This window comes from Pteronotus mesoamericanus, unplaced genomic scaffold (assembly GCF_021234165.1).
Source record: "Pteronotus mesoamericanus isolate MK-2021 breed Mesoamerican mustached bat unplaced genomic scaffold, CSHL_Meso_final scaffold_54, whole genome shotgun sequence".
In the NCBI taxonomy this organism is placed as follows: Eukaryota; Metazoa; Chordata; class Mammalia; order Chiroptera; family Mormoopidae; genus Pteronotus; species Pteronotus mesoamericanus.
Window position 1 is genome coordinate 32580130 of NW_026555321.1, and position 15136 is coordinate 32595265.

General features: G+C 40.8%; 1 protein-coding gene across 10 annotated transcripts in view; it reads right to left on the reverse strand.

The window, feature by feature from the left end:
* SETD5 (SET domain containing 5) overlaps window positions 1-5127 on the reverse strand; it is a 74120-nt gene extending 68993 nt beyond the window's left edge. For all 10 annotated transcript variants that reach the window (XM_054595184.1, XM_054595191.1, XM_054595188.1 and 7 more), the window contains exon 1: window positions 4769-5127. The gene's annotated coding sequence lies outside the window, so the exon portion shown is untranslated. The remainder of the gene's footprint in view (window positions 1-4768) is intronic.
* Between the last annotated feature and the right edge of the window lie 10009 nt (window positions 5128-15136).

A 15136-nucleotide genomic window follows, 5' to 3' on the forward strand; every position in this document is an offset into this window, starting at 1 on the left:
TCATAACATAGGTCAAAGAATGTTCCCAGCTCTGGGTGCACATACATAATTAACATGGCTAAGAAAATGACTATTACTTCAGTTTACCACCAAAACTCTGAGAATTTTCATATTTCGAAGACAGAAAAGCATAGAAAACAGCCAGACCAAACCTACAGTCGAACACAGGAGGCAAAACTGACCAATAATCTTAGTGTTTTAAAACTACCGATACCTTATTCCAATAAACAGAAAATTCCTTTCCCCTGTCTTTATATCAAAGACAGTTAACGTGACCCTTACATCTCTCCCTGAGGTATTCAGCAAACAAAATCAATATGATGGAAAAACTGAGTGAGGCAGGATGGGATTACAAATTCCTTGCTCAGTGAGGGCCCATTTAAGTAGACTGAGATTTAGCTTCTTTGTTCCTTTATCATATCTCAAACTCCCTTCATAAAATGTTAAAAGTGTTTGAATATATTTTGTCAGAATAAGAGAATTCTCTAAAATGGTGCTTTCTAACAACCTTCCATCCCAAGTTACTGAGTACCTTTTTCTCAATTTACACTTGAATATACAACAGGATTCTTTTCATAAGACTCTGATTTAACAAATATGTATTTGTAAGTCAAATAAATATTTTCTCACCTTTCATGAACTTTCCCTAATCTTTATCGTAAGAGAAATCAATCACGGCATCAAGTAAAAGGTTAAAAATATGCCATTTCACCACATATTTTGGAATTTTTGTCTGTAAAGAATGGTGCCAATCACCGTCTTTCATAAGTACACTGCATTTTTTAAGGAGTGCCTCTGAAATGATGTTTTTAATAACAAATAACCACAAATTATACTAAAATATACATCATTTCATACATTTTAGAGTCAAAGTAAGTTTTGTCTTAAAATATCCCCATCAAAAAGTTTGTTTCTAATATCTGAAAACATTTTTATAAACTAAATTTACTGGTAAGCCTTTTACTTTAAAATTAAACTGACAAATCACCAGAGTAGAGCCAGAAGTTACAAGAAAATTTTATTCTATTCATGATCCACTTTCTCACTGAACAGATGTATCCAATAATCACTGAATGTCCTTAACTATGGCCTAATGTTTCACAAGTTATTTTGAGATGAAGAGGACACAGTAAAAGTGGTTGTCTGCACATCTGCATTTTGCCCTATATTATCTTCCTGTCGAAACACAAAATTAAATAGCCCCTCTCCCTCAGAAAGGCCAGAATAACTTCAGAAAGTATATAAGGTCCTGGACACAAAACAGTATCAGAAGATATAAAAAATTTCAAGCATACTGGATAAATAAATCCTGTGAAAAAGGCCTCTATGATCTTTCAGCAAATGATTACATCAAGATCACAATGGGTTCCAAACAGGAAATACAAATGGAAAAGCTATTATTTTATAAGGTAACTTTAAAATATAGTAACTTAAACACAAAAACATATCTAAAATGTTAAGCAGCTACTGTAAGTGAAACAATATTTATCTGATATGGCATCTTTTATATATGATAGTAATAGGAATTAGAACCACCTAAAAACATTATCCATGAAGGTTCTGTTTCATTACTCACTGTGTATCACTGAGAGACAATGCAAACCACATTTGTGAATGACAAAACTCATTTCCATTCTTTTTTGGTTCCCTGCCACAAAGGCCACAGTCATGTTATACATTATAAATGACCGTGGGATTTAAGTACACTTACACAAAAGTTGAACATATCAAATTCTGAGAGAGAAAAAAAATGTCGGATGCAAGAGTCTTGAGTGAGGTATAACACATCAGTTAAGTGCTGCATAAAATTGGTGGTATATTTGGATGGTGGCTCTCCTTCAAGTACTCCCATACTCAACAAGCTGTTCTGCTTAATCAGAGATCTTCCTAATATACAGGAGCTTTGGAGGGAGGAGAGACCATGGAAGAGGCTAAGAGGCCATCTTCTCAAGCATGTGTACACTACACTTATTCAATTTCTGAATATTCCTTCTTATCTGTCCTATTTGCAGATGGATCGCCATCAAATATTTATCCTTGCGGTCTTCGAGGACTACATCCAAAACACACACACACTCCATTTTACAGGTCAAACTCCAAAGAAAAATAATTTAATCCAGAAGTCTATTAGCGATACAGAAATTAAGAAAATACTTCTGAGGTTTATATTTACAAATACAAATGGGGACTTCTACTTAGATTTTAAGATTTCAAATTTAGTAAAATGTTTTGCAAAACATCTATTCAATACGGTAAATATGACCTAACAACGGAAAGGAAGGAGATACATAAGAAAATATTAAAACCTAATCAATGATTAAAGAGTTGGAAAAAAACATGTAACAGAAATAACTGATATTTTTCCCATTTTGGTTCTCAGGAAGATCCTTAAATTCTTATTACTTTTGTTTTAAATATATTGGAAAGTTAAAACTCTACTGGAACTTTCAGTTCTATCTGAGCACAAGCCTACAGATAAAAACCAAAAATCTGCCCCAAAACAAAACCAAACAAAATATAAAAAAAGTCTTTAACTATGATCCAGTTTCCAGATGCTGATATCCATAAATGGGTAGATGGTTATGAATTCTCATCTCCCACCAATAAAATGCAACCCAGCTCAGCAGTGAAGGTTCCCAGGAAAGCAAGGTTTTTCTTAGTACTGAAGCAGCCATTGCCTAAGTGCAGCTCCCTGCAGCCAACAGCATTAATGGACGCTGCACTGCTGTCCTTCCCTGGAGACAGCAGCCAGCACTACTCAAGCTTCTCACGTAGCAACCAGAGCTCCAGAGCCAGCAGCTGCTGCTGCCTTGTATACTCACCCCTGTGATCCAACCCAAAGGAACAACCTTCTCCTTACCCCACCCCCACTCCTTACACTTTTCTTTTTTTGGGGGGGGGGGGCGGCGGGCGACAGACCAATACTCCAAGCCAGAAGAGCTGGAATTAGCCTTGAGAAAGAAACAATCCTAAGGTCACCCTCTTAGTTTTAAACTAAGTGCCTTTTATAAGAAAAATCAATATTTACCAAATTCCAGATACCCATTTTATTAAGCCAGCAATTTAGTAGTGAAGATTAAGCTTTAGTCTTTAAAAGGCCAATTTTTCAAGCACTTTTTACAAATTTAAATTTTCAGCTAGAGCCAGAGCCTTGTGTCATGCCCTACCAAAGGACGTAATTCATTTTTGTATCTTAATGATAGCCTCAGTAAACCTTAAAGACTCTAATCCTATAACGGGCCAGAATTTCTGGCTATAGAAGAAAACAAATGATCCTCCAGAGAAAACTGGAAGAAATCCAGAAAAAAAACCCCAAACTTCCTGTGTCCTCCAAGTGGCTCCAAAACCTCTGATTATGTGAATATTCTCTACTACTTTAGTTCTAGTTCAGATTCAATCCATCTAAAATTACAACCTATAACTTCTTTCTGAGTGACCTAAAAGCATTAATGACATAAAATCAACCGCCAAGAAATTCTCAAAATACGGGTACACATTCTCCTGAAAAGCTCACAATGCTCAACTCCAAAGTACAGCGATGTAACATCTGCACAACAAAAAATGTAAATATGACCTTGGTTATAAGTAAGTCATTTAAAAGCAACTTGTTTAGTCAAATGATGAAATAAATAAGCAAAAAACCCAGGGATTCTTTCTGTACTTGTAAGCACGCGGAAAACGGGAGAAATGAACTAAAGTATAGACAAAGCCCAATGGAACCCAGAGATCTGGGCACCAAATGAGTTACTGGTGAACACACTGCACAAGTAACATGAGAAAGCAGAAAATGCAGGTCATATATGCACCCCTGACCCAGACCAGTATATCCGGCTGAAGCATCAGTATCCAACCGAAAGATCAGTTATTCCTAAGAAATGAGACAAGCAAAAGAGCTCTACAGAATAAATGAGCAGAGAGGGGGCTTTCCCAACAGTTCAACTTTCCCTCTCACGCGATTCACCTACTTAAAAACCAGGGCTTCTTCTCACCGCCATTCACTTCGCATCCCTAGCTTCCACGCACAAGGAATGGGAATTCATACAGGGTCAATTTTTCTGCCTTTAAAGACATTCTCAAATGATTGCTCTCCACGCCCAAGGCTGGGAGAACGACAGAACCTGGCTCAACTCCAAGCTCGAACCCTACAAATTCAATAGGACTATTTCAGAGATACTGGGGCAGACGCCACTGAGAATCCAAGAATGTGAAGTGGGGGTGGCGAAGGTACTGTCTTTAGTGTGGGAAAGGAAGCGATCACCTGAGACGGGGACCCGAGAACGAGAGGGAAGGCGTTCAGAAACATTATGAAGGGGATAAAAAGGCCCCAGAACGATCAGTGTGTCACCAGGCCGCACAAATTGGGGTGGGGGTTGGGGGTTTGGGGAAGAAAAAAAAGTATGTCTGTGTATTTTAAGAGAAGAGCCAGAGGCTCACCCTCAAATCAAAGGTAAACGTGAAGTAGGCAGTTCCCAGGAAAAGGGGTGAAGAGACGTTGGGGGAGGGGAAGCGTCCTGACCCAGGAAAAACACGAAAAGGGTAGTGGGATCGACTAGATTACTAAGGGGGCCTCTCTCCCTTGGAAAGACAGATGCAACGGTGTATAGGGGGTGTCGAGGGAGATGAGAAGGGGCAACATCCTCCTGCTAAGAGCCTGGGGAGGTCCAGGCCCACATCCCGAGACCGAGCGCGGGCAGACGGAGGAGGTGACCCTTCCCTCCCTCGGGGCCCGGTCGTGAGGGCAGGTCCCTCTTTTCTGTCGGACCCTTACCTTGTCCCAGTTGCTGCCGGGGCCTGGGCCCGGGCTGCGGCACACGGCACTCCCGGGAGGCAGCAGGACTCGAGTTAGGCCCAACGCGGCGCCACGGCGTTTCCTGGCCGGGAATAGCCCGTGCCCGTGGGGTGGGGGTGGGGGCAGAAAGGCGGAGCGAGCACAGGCGGGGTGGGGGAAGGGCCAGGGGAGGAGGGGGGGCCGGCCCTACAGTGTTGGCGGACTGGCGGGATTGGGGCTGCGTGAGTCTCTGAGCGCAAGCGGGCGGCGGCCGCCCCTCCCCCGGCGGCGGCGGCGGCGACGGCGGCGGCGGCGGCGGCAGCAGCTCACTCAGCCGCTGCCCGAGCGGAAACGCCACTGACCGCACGGGGATTACCAGCGCCGGCGCCAGGGGCACCTGGGACACGCCCCCTCCCGCCGCGCCATTGGCTTCTCCGCCCACCGCCCCACACCCATTGGCCAACTTGCCGCTAATCAGCGGAAGCCGCTGCGGCCGCCTAGAGAAGAGGCTGTGCTTTGGCGCTCCTGCTCCTCAGAGAGCCTCGGCTAGGTAGGGGAACGGAACTTTGGTGGGAGGTCCGTCTGGTGGATACGGTGGGGGTAATGGGTCGCTGAGGTGATTTGACCGGCACTTGGGGGTTACCCTTTCCCGCGAGAAATCGGGAATATAACGTTTGTTGCGCTGGTAGGCAAAGAGGAGGTTAGAGGCAGGCGGGAGTGGGGCCCGCCCGGCAGCAACCGGAGGGGGAGGGAGGCGTAGAAAAGGATCGAATCTGGACGGAGCCATTGCTACTGCAGAGGGAGGAGCGCTTCCTGTTCAGCTTTTGCCAGTGATTGGCCGCTCCTCCTCCCGCCGTGTGTGAAAACACAAATGGCGAGTTCTGGTTGGAGTAAAGGGCTTGTCAGTTACAGGCTCGGGAGTGCGCAGCCGCTTAGGGACGCTCGCATTGCTCCCTGGGTTGGGTGGGTAGGTGGAGAAGAGTTGGACTTGCGGGCGCGGTCGGCCTCCCGTTTGTGGGGGTGTACGGGGGGAGCAGGAGGAGGGTCAGTGAAAGTGACTCCTGTGCGGGCGTCCCGCCACCCTCCCCTTCGGGGGAGTCGGTTTACCCGCCGCCTGCCCGGACTCGGCATCTGATTGGTTGCTGAATCATGGGGAAGGGCCCCTTGCTATTGGCTCGGGTCCCAAATGAGCGAAACCACTGTACGGGTTGGTGGGGGTGGAGGGAAGGCGGTCGTTGGTTCGTTCCTTCCCGAGGCTCAGCGCCGCAGTGTCTGGCCCTGCGCCCCTGCGCAACGTGGCAGGAAGCGCGCGCTGGAGGTGGGGGCGGGTTGCTGGGCCGAGGCTTCTGGGTGGTGGCTCTGCGGCTCCGCCCCGGGCGCCTGCCGCTCCAAAGGCTCTTCTAGCCCAACCTGCTCCCGGACTTGTGGGGGTGGGGAATGGCACAGGGGTCGGTTTGGCAGTTCATGGGTGGGAGGCGCGAACTCTCCGAAAATCCGCGCGAGTTGCTACCCCGAAGGAACTGCAGTGGAGGAGGCGGAGAGAAGGCCGCACCCTTCTAGGCAGGGGGAGGGGAGTGCCGCAATACCTTTATGGGAGTTTTCTGTTGCCTCCTGTTTCTTAAGGACCGCCCTGGGCCTAGAAGAATCCCTCCCTCCCCCGTGATCTCGCCATTGCCTCCATGTCGAGTCTCTCCTTCTAGATTATGGGCGGGATTCTTTTGCCCAGGTTTAACCCGGTGCCTGGGCGTTGTCCTGCAGGGGTTTGAGCAGGTGTAAGATTTTGAGGGTGAGCCCAATTTCTCTGTTTTCCCGCAGACTTGGGTCACAAAGTAATTATAATAGGAGTGGAGGAGCGAAATGGAGTCCAGGCTGACTTTATACTACAGCAAGTCTGAGTGTTTTTACTATTTAAAATCCTTTTTGTATTATCGGGGGATAAAGTGAGAAACTAAAGGCAGACTGAGTTTTATAGTCACTCCATTTGAGACCCTTACTAAACCCCCAAAATACAGTATTTCAAATTAAATCTTAATCTTAAAATTTTAGGACCCCTTCCTTGCAACTCCAGGATCAGGCACCTTAGCAGCTCTCACTCATACTTGGAGCCCATTTTCTGTTTGTTGTGCTTGCTCATCCAGCCCTCAGACAAGCCATTGGCTTTCTCCTCCTCTGTTTTTGGTATCCTGGTGAGTCATGAAACCAGACAGATTAGTTCCACCCTCAATTAGCCTACCTAACCTGAGCAGAGGCCTCACTCATACCCAGTATTATCTTCTTTTCCTCAGCTGGGATTCTACCCCTGACCCTCTTCGTAGTACAGGTGACCTTGAGTATTGTTTGACTGTGAATTGGACATGAGGTTCAGCAACATTTCCCTTTTACCCCGTTTGACTGTCCTCACATTCCATCCTGTTATTTACGTTCTCATCTGTAACTGAGTTGAATTGCCATGATACTAATAGCCTCCAAACTAGTGTATATGCCTCCGGTATTCTCTTTTGGTCCATCTTGCATGTTGCCAGAAGAACTCTCCTAACATACAGCTAGAGCATGAAAATGACTGATGTAACTCCTTCTAGCTTACACCTACTTACAGAATGAATTCCATCATCACTAATGTTATATACAAGGTTCCTCAATCAGTTAACCCCATCTGTTCTTAACAGCTTTTTGATTTGCTGCAATTTTCCACAGATACACATCAACACTGCCTCTCTGCTCAAGTCCTACTGAATTGATTACTGTTTACCCAAATCAGAGAGACATACCACTTTGTAGGGTGCTTCCTGATGGAATGCTTCTTTTGATGCTTGTTCCCCTTCAAGACATAACTCACTTAATCATCTCCCCCATGTTCTTGCCTTCTGTAATCTATCATTCTAATAGCCAGACTACCCTATAAACAAGTTAGCAGTGCTTTCTCCTGATTTCATAACAAGCATGTTGAATCATAACTCTTCTCAGGTTGTTGTCATTGCTTGTTTAAATTCTCTTAACTATTCTGAACACAGGCTCTTGTTGAGTCTTGTAGCACTAAACTAATATATTCCTTGATGTGTAGCCAATCCTAGGTAAAAGAGTGGGTGACAAGTAGATGTCTTTGTAAGGTTTCATAGATTACCGGTCTCAAACAGCTCTTTATGCTTGCTAGTGCTCTGGATTAGCACTATTGAGTAGAACCTTCTGTATAATGGAAATGTTCTCTATCTGTGCTATCCAATATGGTAACCACTACCTTATATTAATATTGAGCACTGGAAATTTGGCTAGTGTGACTAAGAACTGAATTTTTAATTTTATGTAATTTAAATTGTGACTATGGACAGTGTAGCTGGAGCCACAAACTTGTGTTGTGGAATGGAGAGTACTTAATATGGACGTTGGTGATTTTCTCTTCAAGTTGAGCACTAGGGAAATAAAAGTTGGATTTCTCTGGCCCACTTAGTCCCCCGCCCCCGGCTTTTTTTATTTTGCCTGTTTTTATACTTCAGTTGAATCGAACTGTGAGCTAAATCCAACAAGCCCTTACCATGAAGGCAGATCTTCCTTGGACAACAGTGTGTTGAGAAAGCAGGTATTGATTAGTTTGGAGCTCAAAAGAGAATGCGTAATGAATTTTAGGAAAGTGGGATTTCGTGAAACCGTATGGTAACAGGACTATATCTGATGTTAACGAAACCAGCCCCAAATTTTAGTCCCCCAAGTGGGTTTTCATTTTTGGAAAAACCTCATCAGAGAAGACCCTAAGTATCATATTTTAAGTTACAGGAAACCATCACAAAGTTAAGTTTCATCTTGAAGTATAAATTAATAGAAATAATGTAACACTAAAATGTTTATGTGCTAAAATAGCATCTTACAGATGTCAATTATATTTTTAAAGTTGTTTACTTAAATTGTTCCCCTAGGATATGAGAACCTTAGGATCTTCTAAACCTTCAGTGCACACAATTGGCTTGCTTTATAATGCAGATTCCGAACCCCACCTAGGGGTTCTGAATTCAGTTGAGATGGAGGGGAGGGGGACACTAGAATTATGGAATTATGTTCTTTTTCAAGTTCTTATTTGTCTCTAATGTTGGCAGCCCAGAAACCACACTGCAAAAACATCCTGAGGCTTTGGTATACCTGTTTATCTGTCAAAAATTATTATGACTTGAGAAACACCTCTCTGAGCCAATATGTCCACTCTACTTTCTCTCTAATATTTTTCCTCAAATGAGCTGTTCCCTGCCCCTGTGCCCTGTCCCTGCCCACTGAAACCTGAATGGGAGAACATTTGGAAAGGCAAAGAGTAGAGTAGTGATAGTTAGTAGTTTTGGAAACTTTTAGGTCAGCTTGTTTTCCCTTTAAAAGGGATGTTGAAATATTCCAAGTATTTTTTTTTAATATGAAAGTTCCAGTTTTTGTCTGTTTTTTCACTAAACACATTCCTCAGAGATAGATTTATTTTTTGATTCCCCAGTGCCTGAACACAGAGCTGGGTACTCAATAAATACTGGTTTTAGTGATTTGTGAAATTACTTTTAAGTAATAGTGTAATTCCACAAAAGACAGAAACAAGGCTTCTTTTATGGAAAAATTTAAGGTCGTACTTAACCTAAGTCTCCTAATTTGCTGTTCATGAAGGAAATTAATGCCTCATGGTCTCTGAATACACCTGTCCACTGTTCAGCCCTTGCTTCAGTTTCCTGTATGAACCATTACACTTACCCTCTTCCTGTGCTTTATAATTTTTTAATAAACCAGCAGGCTATCTCCTTTTGAAGTAGAGCCATATTATTTCTTCTAGGACAAAATTAAGTCTATTGCTAGCACTTGTACTTGCATGAGAGTTGAAGGTTTTGAAATGGCTTTTTTTATTTGCAAAATTGAACTATATAATGTTGCTTTCATATATTTTTTATGCATGGAGGTCTGGATCAGTTACAGTTTGCAGTTGTTAATCCAGAATGTGATAGGGATCAGCATTACAAGGTTAAGACTGGTTTGACTGTTTTACGTCAGTCTTATTTGTAGAGCACCTTGTTAGGTCACATCCAGAATCTGGTACTTTTTTTTATAGGCTGAGAATTCTTCATTTTGTTACTTTACCTGGTGGCATTGTACTATTGGAGGACATACTTCTACAGAAGCTTTTTTTCCTGAGAAACTGGATTGTTACAGAACTATTAGTAGCATGAAATCAAATACTTAGGTTTATTTTATCTAGGTCAGGGTTAAACCTGATGAATTATTCCTGGTATCATGATGTATATACCTTCATGGTGACTGGAGAGACTATTTCTGCCTCTGATTATATCTCAAAGTCATAGTTATATGTACTAATACAACTTTCCAGCTTTTCCCCTAGAATTCAGTCATCACTGGCCTTTAGGTTGTGGTACTTTGTCAAAGTACATTGCTTGCTAGTTTTGTTTTTTTTTTTTTTAAAACATGTTTAAGATTGGCTCTTCCTCCTGACCACAGTAACACATTTTTATGTCATGCTTATAGAATTGGTTATTTTACCAGCTAACTAACCCCATCTCTAGTATATGAATTCTTGTCAACTTTGTCAACACTCCTCACAGCCTTTCGTCTTTTTGCTGACCCCTGGTTAAAATCTCATTCCATACTTTTTATTATAATACATAATGGCAACATAACCTAATGCATACTGTAGGCAGAAACTAATGGAAACATAGTTAAGTTGAAGAAATTAATATTTATTGAGTGCTATTGTAGTGTAGTCCTGATATGTAAAATCTAGAGTTATAGAGTAGGAAACTAAAGCTCAGTGAGGTTGAACAACTTTCCCATAGACACCGCAACAAATTAAGGGCCAGGGGTTCAAACTGATCTGGATTGTGTAAGTCAGTGTTTCTTACCAGCTAATGGTACTACTTTCTCTGATGAAAAAAGCCTTTTAAGAAATTTAATCTGGCTGCAAGATACAAGGTAGATTGTAGGAATGGAGAAGTTTGAAGGCAGAGAGACCACTTACGAGTTTCTTTTGCAGTTGTCCAGACATGAAGTGATGAGATCTGGTATAGCAATGGCAATCAAAATGGAAAAGAAGTTAAAGGACTTGATAACTGACCAAATGTCAGTCACTAAGAAGAAGGACAGTCTCACCATATCAGATACATTGAGGAAGTCTTCTTGATGCCTTCACCTCTGCTACATTGGGTCCCCCACTTGTATGTTGTGTCTCTCACAGTCGTAATTAAATTAGTAATTGGGTAATTGTTTTGTTTTACTTTTTTAGGTTGCTCCTTGAGGGCAGGACAGTACTTGTACGAGGTCTATCTGGAAAAACTTCAACCATTGTTAATACAATGAGAATGGTTTTGCGACATCAATGTAACCTGGCAGCCAAGGAAAGTGAACTGGAATGTGCATGCATGAACAATGACTCCACTGTACTAGTCAGTGGGGGTGGTAGGTGTTGAGTGAGCATGGATCCTGTGTGGACATTGCATTCAAAATGATTAAGCTAGTAGAGCAGCAAATCTGCATCAAATTTTGGGTTAAGCTTGAGCATTCCTCCATGGAATGGAAACTATTTAGATTTTTCAGGCTTTTGGGGATGATGCCGTGAGTGCAGTGCAAATAAGTGCAGCACAAATGCTTCAAAGATGTTTGAGAATCTGTTGAAAGTGATCTACATTCTGGAAGGCCTGCAGCAAGCTGAACACCTGAGAATGTTGAAGGTGTATGGGCGGCAATCAACGAAGATTAGAGATCTGTGAGGTCCCAAGGTGCCAACATTGAAGGGGACTGAGGTGTCGTCCTGTGTACAATGTTTCTTGTATCATCTTCAATAAATATCTCTTTTCCATTGTACATGGCTTGATACTTTATAGACAGACCTTGTATTATGGCTGTTTCCCTGTTGCCTAAGCATAGTGAGGTCTTTGAGGTCAAACTATTTTCATAATACTAAGCTGTTGTTTACCTTTTTCAGAAGTGTGCAGAGGCTACATGATGTTGATGAGATAGATCGTCACTGATTTTAATTGAATGGTGCTGTATATACATTCTTGAATTTTCTAGAATTTCCTAAGGTGGTAGTAGGTTTAGGACATGAACATTTGTTTTTAGGAATTAACTCACTTTTTAGGTTATACCTTCTATCATCCCAGCAACTCTCAATATTGTACAATTGTTAATATAAAATCCTCATGTTTCCTTCATGTCTAAGCATAAACATAAAAGTACATCCTGTTGTCTTGTTATGAAATAATGTGCTTTGCTCAAAATTTCTAAATTTTTAAATTTAACTACAACTTATTTTAGAATTTAATAACATAAACCAATTTATATTATTCCTATTTAAGGTTGGATCATTGGCTTAAAAGATTGTAAGACTACTTGTTCAACCCATAGCTTATGTCTAAAAATGTTAGTTATGGGAAGAATCAACTTCAAAGAAATTAGAAGAAAAAGCTACTGAAATGTTATTTATTGTATGACATTGGCTGGAGAAGCAGAATAGCTGAGAGACCTTACAAAAAGCCGTGTACATTTAACACTGCTGGATGCTGGATGAAAAGTAAACCATAGTAGTGTCACTTTTTAACAATAGTTACTTGTCATTTTAAAGACTTGTGTGCAGACATGAAATCTGTGTTAGTATCTCTGTAGAAGTGTATCTTTGACTTACAAATAAATGAGTCTATAAATGTGGATGGGTTTATTTGTACAGGGTAGGGCAAAGTAGGTTTATAATAGTTTGGATGGAAAGTTATACAAAATAAATATACAAGAATAAAATCTGTGTTTTGTGTACTCACATCTAAATCTACTTTTGCCCCACCCTGAAATTGTCTAGCATCAGTGTCAACTAGTCAGAGACGCTTTTAAGTGAAAGCTTGGCAACAAACAAAAGATGTCCCAAAGTAGTCAAAATGTTGAATAATGTTTTAAAATTTCATGGTTTATCCAGGTATCTTCATTAATGGTGAAAAGGCAAAGATGGGTAAAAACTGCTGGCATCTTGTCATAAATCAAGGCAGTGGCACCAGACTAGTAGTAATTTTCTTGTGCCATACACTTGCACTATACACCTAGAGGGTAGAAGGGAGCAGTTTCACTTCATATCCCTGTGAAGACAGTTAATTTTATGTAACTTCAATATGAGTGATGAAATGGAATATTTGTATGTAGTACTTTTGCTACATGCTTGCTTACAATGGTTGTGCAGGTAAGTTGCAAGCTGAATGAAGTACTATTCTCTTGGAACACCATTTTTAATGGGAAAGAATGACTACCTATTTTGATTGTTAGAGTAGACTTGGCAGACATTTTTTTGAATATAAAGGAAGTGAGCCTTTCAAGGAAAACAATGTTACTAATAGTAAAATTGAAACTCTGAAGTGAACATTTACATTTTGGGGAAAATTGTACCTGCTATCAAGGGAGCTGAGCATTTTTCCAGTATTTAGGGTATGAGGTAGTTATATTAATATGATTTCTATATATTATACAAAGAACTGGGTCGACATTTGGGAGATTTAGAAGTTTGGTTTCACTTACTAAGTGAACCAATATTTTCCAAATGACCAATACATGAAAATACAAAAATCTGCAAATAACATTTCAACCAACTAAATGCATAAAGATAAAAACCCTGCTGCCTTCTATTACGGCAGACATTTGACACAAGGAATCGGGTAAAGAATGCATAAACAAGTGGAACAAGCTGATGTGTCTCCCTCCCACTCTCTAAAATCAAAAAATAAATAAAAATTAAGGCAGATATTTGAGAGAACCGAATTGCAAGAAATGTAAACTAATCCACTCTGTTGAAAATAGTTACTTCCATGAAAATGTTATTGTAATGCGTTTGTTACTCATTCTGTTAATTTCTAATATGGTAAGAAGGGGTCCTGAGACCAAAGTTTGAGAAACAGTTGCTCTAGCACAACATAAACACTCAAATGCCAGTTGAATAATTGGAGTTAAAAAAAAAATGACTCAGCATTAAGGCTACATGACTGGGAGAGTGGGTATGCCAGACACAGTGCTTTTAGTGGAGAAAGGTATGTTTACGTTTGAGGTGGGACATAACTATAGCAGGCAGTTGGAAACTTAGAATTTGGTTGAGAAAAACTAATACCATTTTCCTTTCCAGTGAAAATTGCTTTTATCAGAATATATCATTGAAGAGCTACAACTTCACAACTGTTTAGCAAACATGTTAGCTTTGGTGCAAAAGTGTAAGGTGGACAGTGTAGGCCTCTTTAAACAAGGATACATTCTTTTTCACACTGCACATTTAAAAAATTTGGAGTGGGAGACCTGTATATTTTTTTCTTCAAAAAATGTACCAAGGCACAATTAAATGTGATTTTCTTTTTCCCTTAGAATTTTCTAACTTTTACCATATCCCCACTGAAATTCGCACATAATACCTTGCCTGAAATTTTTGGAAAAGGCTATGCTGAGAATAAAGATGTTTTACTTTTTCTATGCCTATCTCACCAATATTAAGCACTTGTAGGTTTTATTGCACTTTAAAGTACTCTGCAGGCCTTTTAAAATGAATACCTCCTTTCCTTCAGTCCACTCATCTTTTGGTTCTTATAGTAGAGACCTGAACTGTTTCTGACACTGATACGCTAGAATCTGCAGTTTTGGCAGTTTCCGGAAAGTCCTACCACCATTTTAAAATAAGTGTTATTTCCCTTTCTTGTCACTAGTACGTTGTTAGTCTCTAGGAGATAATAATCTTCCTTCGACTTAATTTATAAAATCTGTCTCAATGTTTATGTTGTTGACTCTCCCAGTAACAGAATGTCTGGATCATAATTTATTCATTTTGTGTTCAGATTAAGATTACCTTCCCATCTTTTCACATTCCCATGGTGTAGGAGGAGGCCCACTTAAAAGGTTAAAAACCAAGATAACAGAACGAGTTAGGTGGCAGTGTCATATATAATTCAATCCTAGCTCCTCCTGATAACCTATTTCCTGTTCCTGTTGCCAGATTACAAAACATAATACTAGGGAGGAAAGACTTCAAACAGTTGGAGACAATGCTCTCTACATATTTGCATCACCTTAAATCAATCTGGTCATGTTTTTACTGTAGTGTTTTAATAAGAACACCATTACAGCTCTGATGGGCCAGGCACAAATTTGTTGTACTTAAAAACAGCCAATATACAAAAATACTTGTTCATCAAATATTAAATGTCCACTCATGAAGGTACTGTGCCATGCACTTGCTACACAGTGGTGTGTGTAAATGGACATGGGTCCTTATACTTTCCATTTCTGTGGACTATACTGACCAATATTTGGGAGTTTAAATGTTGTTTTTTGTCAGGTAAAAAGCTGTTTTATGTTGAACCCAAAGTGTAGCTACATTCTGATGATGGT